This window comes from Nipponia nippon, unplaced genomic scaffold (genome assembly GCF_047370975.1).
Source record: "Nipponia nippon isolate SJK-2023a ecotype South Korea unplaced genomic scaffold, ASM4737097v1 scaffold_10, whole genome shotgun sequence".
Taxonomy (NCBI): Eukaryota; Metazoa; Chordata; class Aves; order Pelecaniformes; family Threskiornithidae; genus Nipponia; species Nipponia nippon.
Genome location: NW_028262291.1, coordinates 4,255,639 through 4,266,072, shown reverse-complemented (window position 1 = coordinate 4,266,072; position 10,434 = coordinate 4,255,639). Strand labels below are relative to the sequence as shown.

General features: G+C 42.6%; 1 long non-coding RNA gene across 1 annotated transcript in view; it reads left to right on the top strand.

Moving 5' to 3' along the window:
- Positions 1-1,801: 1,801 nt before the first annotated feature.
- Positions 1,802-10,434, top strand: part of LOC148057039 (uncharacterized) — a 42,215-nt gene continuing 33,582 nt past the window's right edge. The window contains exon 1 of the long non-coding RNA XR_015702052.1: positions 1,802-2,169. This is a non-coding gene — a long non-coding RNA (uncharacterized LOC148057039). The remainder of the gene's footprint in view (positions 2,170-10,434) is intronic.

The window sequence follows — 10,434 nt, the reverse complement described above, 5'->3', positions numbered from 1 at the left end:
CATCCTGTGTGATTTCAGCAAGTCCATATGGTTCTTGAATGCTTTTCCCAAGGTGAGGATTAGAGAACATCAAATGCTGCTTGACGGAGAGAGGAAATCTCGTGTAATGCTTTTGTTCTGCTAACATCTATGTAAAGAGCTGCTTGGGAGTTTTGGAATGGAATCTGTCATCGCTGTAATCCTGTTCTGGAAAATCGTGATGGAGACAGCACAGGGAGTGATGTCATTGGCTGTCTGACACAGTCATTGCCCACAGCAAACTCATCTCCTTACCAAAATTTCCTTTGTCTCTGACATTTGAATGCCCAGTTGGCAAGGTTATTGGTGTTGCTTTTTTTTTTTTCTTTCACAGCTGTGTTAAAATTTGAAACACATATATGCGGGAAAAAGGCTAATACAGAGGAGGGTCTGTTCAACGCTCTCTGCAGACTTCAGAGGAATTTTTGTACACTTTGCCTTCAGTGTCATATGCAGGAAATTCTTCTTTGGTCCATACAACGCAATAAACAAACCTCCTGTGTATTAGCTTTAGATTTTAGCACTTCTATCACAGCCTATGGCAAGTGGTAAAACTGTAAGAAAGCAGCAGTTTGCTTTATAAGGGTTCTGGCCTGCCCTCATTCTCACATACACCTATTTGTTAAGGACCTGTTACCATGTAGGGCAATGGTACTTGTATGACATAATGCAAAAATGCTATTTATATACCGTGTGCTAGCAATGAAGTTGAACAATCGTATTTAGTTATTATCCGTCTCTGCCTTTGTAAATTGATTCACCGGTGATGAGAAACGCTGTGATCTGCGCTGCTGGATGTGGGAAGGCAGCCTGCATTGTAATCCTGCGTTAGAGGTGGATTGCCTTTTTTCCTGGGTAAGTTGTATCTTGTGTATGGGCACCCTTGTTTGTAAGGTAGTGTTGCAGGTTGTGTTTTATGAATGAAATCATGTTTGCATTTAGACATCTTTAGATACACACCGAGTTATTGTTTTACAGGTAATAACTTTACATGAAGAGTCTTATTTTTAGAGATGATAATCATCAAGAATGGCATGATTTTGTTTATGGGTTATGAGTGCTTAGTGTCATTGAAACTAAGCCCATGGAGATTATGTTTAAATGTGTCGAGAATATGCCTTACCTGCATAACAATTGCTGCTTGCGTCATATGAATAAAGAACCTCCAAAATGTTGGCAGATGCTAAAGCTATACCTAAAATGTGGCATCTGCACATATTTCTGAGCTCTTAATGTCAGCATGCGTCCCCCAGTTCCATCACAACTCCATCCCCATTTTCCCTGCTGTTACCCCACTTGTCACTCCGCTTCCCACAAGCGTGAGAGCTGGGTGGGAAGGGAGGAGCGAGATGCTGAAGCTATGCCCTCGACCTGGGTAATGGGAGACCTCCCGCACGTGCCAGATAATTTCCCTCCAAGATACTTGGCTGACAAGCTGGATTTCTTTGCCTTTTGGCCTTTATTTGCAGGTTTTCTGAGTGCAAGCTTGTCACTGAAATTTATCACTTTCTTTAGTCTTTCAACCTGATTCTTCCATTGCTAGCATTATGTATCTTTGATTAGACCACTGAATAGCCTTAGAGATGTGAGGAAGAGAAGCAGGAGTGAAATATGACCCGTTCGTACAAAGGGCCTATCTTTTTTCTGCTGGAACAAATCCTAATAAATGGTTAAACTCCTCCATTCAATGGCTGAAATAACGTGGCTCCTGTGCACAATGTGTACATTAACTGTGTTCAGAACCCACAACTAAAGTGTGTCTACTTTTGTTTTAGAGAAAAATGAGCTAGATGGATTGTTTGGATCCATCAGACAAACTCCAACAGAGAAGGGGGTGGACCAACGTTACCAGCGCCACCACCTGCAGAGATCGTTGCCACCTGAGTGGGAACAATCCCCTCCTGCTAGAATCTGAGATACAGGTGTGAGGAATTGGTATGGACTGAAGTTGCTTATTCTTTGTTCAAAGTGGAATCATAACCGTTACTTCCCAATGAGCCTGATCAAGTGGAAGAAGCCATCTATTCCTGAGAGATGTCTAGGTCTGCCGTAGAGCCTTTTTGCTGGGGACGAAGGCAGCTTGGCTTTAACCCTGGTTCGGGCAGCGTCCCAGTCTGTGAACTGGAAAGTCAGCTCAGCTTTGAAATGGAGGTAAGTGCAGGAAACGTTTGAGACCTGTGGATGAAAAATGCTGCGTCGGCGTTTCCGATGAGACAAATCTTGGTTATGTCCTGAGATCAGAAATGCCACATCATGTGCTGGCACTCCATGAGTGCTGGAGTTTTTCCTGTGCACAGCGTTTCTGTTTGCTGTGAGTTGGAAGGAAGTTCCGCTGAAGCAGCTTGGGGCTGAAAACTCGTAGCAAGAATCTCGTAGCAAGAATTTATCAAAAGCATGACTGACTGTTTTTAAAGGCATTATGCAGAGAACAACAGATAGCCATGCAATCTGTTGGAAACACTATGCTAGATTTCAAGTCTTTAACTTTATAACCTTTGCATAATTCCTAAAATCTTTTATGGTGTCACTAATTATTTGCTAAAAACGTGTGTCAGTAACAGATAGTTTTCTTAAACAGCATTAATTCTGCTTCCACATGGACAGTGTATTTTCCTGCTTTGGTTTTGATGCTCTTGGGTAACGCTGCATGGCGGGGGGGAAGGGGAGCTGAGCTGCCAACTGGGAATCTTCAACACAAAAACTATTAAGGGGTGATAAATCATTGGAGGCCCAGCATGTGATTAAAAGCTGTGGCCACCAGCAGTGACCCATGGGGATGGAGGTATCAGTGACAGAGAGCAGGGGGAGGCATTTGGCATTCCTGTTCGGAGGCCTAACCAGGGCACCGGAGTTTGTTTATGTTTCTGTTCCACCGACTCCTGTGAAATGCCCTCTGTCTGTACAGGGAACACACATTGAGTTAGGGAAAGTATCTTTGGTATTTCTTGAAATGTCAAGGCACGGCTACTTGAAGGTAATACGCGAGGAGAATTACCTGGGGTTGCAGAGTGAAAACCAAACATTTGGTCAGTTCAGGGCTCTGTGAATCAACAGTCAGCATCACATGGTTATTGCAGTTTTAGTTAAGCTTTACACGAGTGCGCAGAATATTGTAAATATGACTCCTTTCCTCTCAACTAAGTCCACCTAGAAAAAATAATTTTTGTTGGACCAGGCATGGGGACATCCAATCTCAGGTTCTACTTTGTTCTTGGCTTAACAGAAAGCTTGATTAAATAAGAGTCAAAAAAAATCTGGCAAAGAGCATTATGAGTTGGCCCATTTTGATATACGTTTGGAGCAATAACAGTATGTTTTGTTGCTGTGCACAAGACAGTGGAGAAATAATTTCTAGGTGTTTTTGATATATCAGCTATTTGCCAACAAACATTGTGCTAGATGTTTATCAGCAAGTACAGAGGTACAGTTCCAGTTGCAAAGGGCTGGCAAGATAGAGCAGCAATGAATGAAAAGATGGCTTTGGAAGGCAGTGAAGAGCAGGCTGAATAGCGATCCAAGCCCTGATGTGGTGATAGTCTCTGAGTTATACTGGTAGAGAACTGTACGGCCACGAGGGGAGAAGCTTGGTTTGATAAGTGGAAAAGGTCATAAGAAAGGACTTTTGAACAGAGGAAAAAGTCATGTCAACTTAGCAAATGAGGTGCCTTTGAGGACCAAAGCAATTTACTTTGGTAAAATGGCTGCAGAAACTTTTTTTTAATGCCACATTGTTTTGATAGACTCTGTAACTGTTTAGAGACATCCTTTTTTCCCCATGAATTTATTCTTCCATGTGTGAAAGACGGTCTTGTCGTGCTTAAAAGTATCATAGGGATTCCTTTATGGGCATGTCCTGTTATGCTTGACAGCAGCAACCTCAGAATGCCCCAGAGAAACACAGGAGAAACCTCATGTCAAGTAAATCTGAATATACATGAGGGCTTCTTCCTATCCCCTGTAGGCAGAGATTGGCTTAAGGCCTGAATTAGAAGATTATATCTTCCTTCCTATGCTCTTTTTATTAGCTTGGACTGGATATTTTCAACAGCCATATAATTCTGCACAACTGAGAAGCATGTCACTGTAAACTTCTTGACTTTTCACCAGCACCAGGAATATCTTAAAAGTTTCACTGTGCTACAGATAAACAGGTGATTGCTATATAATTGATGCTGCGCAATGGGATAAACGTGAGTGATATGGGCACACCTTGTGAAGAAAGAACATGACACAAAGAAGTTAGTAATAATTTGGTGTAAAAGGCTGACAAAGACTCTCAGCAAGTTTGGAAACATGGTTGCCAGATGTGCTCTTCCAGATGTCAGGATTTCCTATTATATGCTTTTTCCGGTCAGGAGAAGCGATTCCCATGATAATGCGTTAGAGCCTTTGAGACACGAGGGTTACCCGACCCTGAAAATGAATTCTGTGACTTCTGTTGCAAATTATGCTTATTATTAGAAAAGGCTGCAATCCTTCACACCCTCTTGTGCATGAGGGGGTAGCAAGATGCCTTGGTAGGTGAAAGACGGAAGAAACTTACAGTGAAAACTGGAAGAAGTCAAAATTCATTTCCCGGCAAGAGGCCAACGCAGGGTCTATGTGGTGATTAACTAACTCCCAGCACAACCCTTGGACATTTAGAAACATGCTGTGCTTCTTGTTGGAATTGTCCTGCTGGGGTGCTGCTCAGTCAGTGACTTACAACAGTCCCTGTCGCATCTGAGTAACGTTATAACGTGGTATGACCCCAGCTGATTTCATACCCTGCTGCTAGGTCAATTCCTTCTTCTTGGACTTCCCTAAAACCGTAGCCAGATGTTTGCTAGCCAGGTCTGCTGCTGCAGAAGGGAGCTCACTGAAGTAGTGTCATGGCATCAACTGAAACTAAACCAAGTCTTTGTCATTACCTCATAGCTTCTTCAGACTCTAGGCACAGAATTGCTTCTTAAACTTCAGTTTCTGTTCAAGTTACCTCAAGCCACGTGGCTTTGAAAATCAATGCTTCTCTCCATTGCTGCAAATAGCTACCGTTACTCTGCCTTGCCCCATCCTCTTTGACCTTGGTCCCTTCTGAATCCCTGAAGACATCCTTCTCGTAGCTACTCCCACTCATTCTTGTGTGAAGGCCTCAGGTCTACAAATCCTTCATGGCAGGGAAGGTCTGACAGGCCTTGCCCCTGTTGCAGATTTGGGGATTTCCTAGAGGGGCTTTGCCTTAGTTTGACCTTTCTGGATCCTTTGAAAGATCCAGGCTTCCATCAAGCTGAGTTCAGTCACTGTTGCAGTGCTGGCTCTGTTACCTGGGTCTAAGACCTAAGAGCAGCCTGTATTTCAACCATCAGTGGGCAAATTCAGTGTTTTCTTGCAGATCATTTTTTTTGCCAGCTAGAGATATGCATATTTGTTTCACAGGCTTTTTTCCCTCTGGGGAAAGCTATCAGCCTAGTTTTCACAGAGCGGTTTCTTTAGCTTTGTTCCTTTTTTGCATCACACGCATGAGTCTAAATCATGAAGAAAGTGAAATGAGAGAAGGAAGAAGTGAGGAGGGAATATCCCGTGATGTTGCACCAAAGTGTTTAATATAGGCCTCTGACTGCCAATAGCAGAAATGCTGTAGCAGTTACAAGAAAGGGCAGGGTTTGTTCTTTTGCCCAAGAGCTTTTTAAGAAAGTCACCTACACTTAATAGACAACCCTAATAGGCAAATTAAACGGCAGTAGGAAGTCCTTGGTAGAAGCAAGAACCACATACAGGTCTCCTGTGTCTCAGCTCAGTGCTTTGTCAGCATGACACACATGAAATACTTGTTCAATATCTCATTTCTATCCATAATTACAGATTTGCAAGTGATTGTTATTGAATGCATTACTTAATAACTAATGTATATTCATTTATAGTTTATATTCCAGTACTTTGTAATTTTCCACGGTTATTTCCTACTTAAAAAGACAGAGAAACAGGGCTGGAAGGGACATCAGATGGTCACATAAACAGCCCAGTACTTCCAGGAGCATCAGTCATACTAACCTGTTCCTAAAAGGTGCTTGTTCTCCTGAGAATACTTGCTGGGCTAGAGGATCTCCCACGAGGTGATGGCCTGGGTGCCCAAGAAAACAGCAGAGCAGGGACCAGAGCCTGGCTTGTGTGTAAGGGAATCTTCCAAATCCAGTTACTCTCTATTCTGGCTAACAGCAAGAATGGCACTGGTTTTAAAGGTCACCTGAACTGTGGAACACACCTCCTGGAAGATGCTGCTACCCAGGAAAAGCAATGGTAGCATTTCAGTAGTTTTCCAGACAAGCAGACTTCCTTCAAATAAACAAGTTTCCAATTGCATTGTCAAAGGCAAGATGGTTTCAATGTGAAGGAAACCAAAGTGTGGATGTCTGCCTGAGTTTGCAAGAGTCTGAAACATTAATTCTGAGTTGGTGAAGACAAGTTAAATGGCAATACCTGACAGTTCATCGAAAGAGTTGAGAAAGGGGAAATATAGAGAGTTCTGCCTGCGTTTCAGAAAGTATGTGGTATGAACCATTAACCACGTGAGAGGCGTGAAGGATCAGCAAATTAGGAAAGTTTCATTTTCCTGGACATGAATTCATGCTTGCAAAAGTTTTGGAAAACAGGGGTCAGTCTCGAGGATTTCCCTACAAGTATGGAGTGTCCTAAAGCTGATGTGTCTTTATGGGACATGTATTTAATATTGTATCTTTGCTTCTTGACCAGATGAGCATAAGCCTTGTGTAAGTTAGGGCACATCTTAGCTTATAGTTGTGGGAGACGCTGTGATATGTGTGTGCAGACCATGTCCCTCGGCAGAGCCTCCTGTTGCTGTATGGACTTCTGTGTGAGCACAGGCTCGCATTAATTTGGTTCACATTGCAAAATAAGTCCTCCTGACAACTTGAGGTTTCTTTAGTAAGGCTTGAGCAATGTGGAGAAGTGTTTATGGATTGAATGCAATACTGTTATGAAAGATATTGCTTACATACTCTCAGCAGTGATCCAATCCAATATTTCACATTTCGGTCCAGGCTACTGCTGGGAGTACACCTTGCTATCTCTTTTTAGATAGTTATCTGTGGCCACTTCAGAATTATTGGGTTTGATTATTTATATATAGTCTTCTTAAAACTCATCTGTTTAAAAGACAGCCTGTGCTTATGGTAAGGGGTCCTCTGGCTTTCTGTGCTCCCTCTAGCAAAATGACTCAGCCTGATTATGGGTAAAAAGGCAACGGTGCTGTGAAAACTAGCTTTTTGCAGACCCAGAGGGTCAAAGCAGTAGCCTGGAAATGCACCGGGGTCACCATGCAGACAGGAGCGACCTTTAACAATTACATTTAATTTGACTTGCAATCAAACAGAAGTAGATGGCAAAGCAGGAAATGGTATCTTTAGGCATGACATGAAATAGTATTGCTGTCAACTTGAATAAGAAAATCTGACTTTTTTTTTAAGTGACTACATATTTAAATAGCCTGTAGGGTCAAACAGCCTTTCCTACAGCCCTTTGATAGCTGGCCTGATAACGGCATATACACTATAAATATCCTAAATCAATAACCCTGTATCACTGCTGAAAGCAGGAGTGTTCACGTATCACAGCAGATGGGAAGAAAGCAAATAATATTTGTCTTGCCTTTCAAATTGATTTCCTGTTTTGAGTAAGCCAGAGTGTGTCCATATGTTAATCAGATTGCTAAGAAAGATAGCAGGGCTCAGGGCAGCAGACTTTGACTTGACCTGCTGGGAGAAGGGGGGCAAGGAAGGGGGGAGGAAGTCCTCCATGGCCCTAAAATATCTGCAGCAGAAGCAGTTTTTACAAATGTTATGCAAATGCCTGTGCTTCCCTGACTTTCCCTGGGAAGTGCAGAGCGCTCTGCTTCCTCGGCAGAAGAGCTTCACAGTGCTCAGTAAGCTGCAGGATCGGACCTATTCACTGAGGATTTCTTACTCTTTTTTTCTTTCTTCTTGGAGAATATTTGCCATGATGAAACATTCTAGCGTCCCGATGTTGGGTAGAAAGACCCGAGATCCTTGGGAAGCGCAAAGGCTGCAGCCCTTCTCTGCCTTCCCTCGCCCTTCTTCACTGTCACGGGCTTCTCTGCTCCTCTGCACTTGTGCTAATACGTGGCTATTTCAGCTGCAGCGTGCCCTGCCATAGAGCGCAAGGACTGTCCATAATGGCTTCCAAATGCACTCCCAGGTCGTATTATTCTTCTCTTCAGACAGGAGATTTTAATTAACTTTAATGACAAATAGTTCAGAGATCATTTGTGTGCACATAAACTCTAATCATGTTTATGGGCAATGTGCAATTGCCCAGGAGGAAATGATGGTACACCTGATCTTCTGAGCATATTTTCTGTGGAAGGCATTTATGTATGTTCTACAAGCTCTTCAGTTTTATTCTGTTTTAAAAATCCCAGATTTATAATATGTTTGCTATGTATGAAGAAAATTATTTCAGTGGACACTTAGTCAATACCCACGGTCTGCTAGAAAGCTTACATGGCAGCTGCGGTCTTGCAGAAGTTGTTTGTGTGTTCATGCCAACGTGGCACGCTTATGTTCTCATAAATATGAGAATCAACCAAACATATATAACATGTTCTATATCAAATATAAAATACATACCAAAATTAATCGATAATGCCCCAAATGTATATACATTTGGTGTTTTACGCTCGGCTGATATAAGTTAATACAAGATGATCCTGGCATCCACATCGAGTCCCAGTTACCTCCTTCAGTCCTTTGAGATGAAGGTGGATCCAACAGGCAAAGCACTAGCCTGGGTTTAGGAAACTACTTTCAAAAACCTGCCTTCGTGTCTGATTTTTAGCAAGCTACTAGTCTATACGTTCATTCCCCATCTCTTGATGGAGAGCAGTACTTCTTGCCTTGTAGATTTGAAAAATACACTAAAGACTGGGATGTAGTCAGTCCACAAAGATACCTAGAAGTGAAATGGGTGTGCCAAGGATTAGTTTGATTCAAATCCTAATTTGTGTTGCTTGCTGTTTGGGAGCATGAAGGGGAAGGAATGAGATGAGAATGAAGCTGTTAACTCCTTTCCTGCCTTCAGGGTGCATTGGCGGTGTTCAGGAAGCATCTAGGAAGTCTAAATGCAGGGAGGACCGGAGCTGATCATTCCTTGTATTTCTGAAGTTAAAAGACAAAAAGAGAAGACCACCCCTTCCTGTAGTGGCCTTTATTATTAGAAAAGAAAAGTAATTTTTTGGAGAGGAAGGATGATTTTATGGAGCTGGAAGCCAGATGATCTCACTTCTAATCCTGGTGTTGACACAGATTTTCCTGTGTGGCCTCAGAAAAATCTCTTGCTGCATTGCAGTTTCCAATTAGTAAAATGCAACGATAATTCTTTGTTCTCTCTGAGGAGCACACTGCAGTTAATAATGCATGGTTGCTAGACAGATTTTGACTCATGCATAGGTGCTTGAAGATGGTGTTTTGGTATCCAGAGGTTTTTTTGTTGCTGTTCTTTTAAAAGCATTTAAACAAGTTAGGTCTTAACTCCTGTGGCAGTTTAGGAGCTCTATTTCTGTCTCCATCAGTATGTACCTTAATCCCTTTCAAAGTTCTGTCATGTACTAACGTGCAGGCATAATAGAAAAGCTCTAGAAATAAATTGAGTTATTAATGAGTATTTTAGTAATTCCGTGAAGAGAAATAAGCTGATGTAATGAAGTGAAACCTGTTAAAATATTTTGAAGTCGATTTTCTAAAACATGTAATCAACTGACCTCTTGGTTAAGAGCCAAACTACATCTCCAGCCTTGCACTGCCTACTTCCATGCTGCTGCTACTGAGAAAAGGGACACAAGGTTTCTTTCCCCATCATTTCTGCCATTATCCTTTTATATATGCCATCATGTCATCAGTACCGTGCTTTCTAACACCTCCCCTCCGTTACCTGCCAGTTCTTCACACCTGAAAACGCAGCCCCAGTACTGCTTCTGAGTATTGCTGCGTCTTCTGACGACGGTTTGCAGGAACCAGGTGATCGGTGCTACCGTCAGTATTTGTGCTCCCTACGTCCTGCGGTTTATGCCAGTTCAGCTGATCCATGGTAACCTGTGAAAATCCTGCAGATACTTTGGCTCACTGCTACTTCAGGTTGGCCATGGCGTTCTCTGGAGTACTTGGGGTGTAACATTCTCCAAAAGACAAACTTTTAACTTTTCAATGCCTGCCATTTGCCTTGGTCATGTAAGGGAGATGTTCATAGTGGGACTGAAGACCAGTGCAAGTCTCGGCTCTGAACCCTCTTTTTGGTAACTCTTGGGTTGAATTAACGGGTAGAGCCTCGGCAAAGGTCAGAACATTTTGCAGCAGCCGCTGCAAATGAGTAAGAGAGAAGCCAGAGCCGAAGTGACGTGGCTAGGGT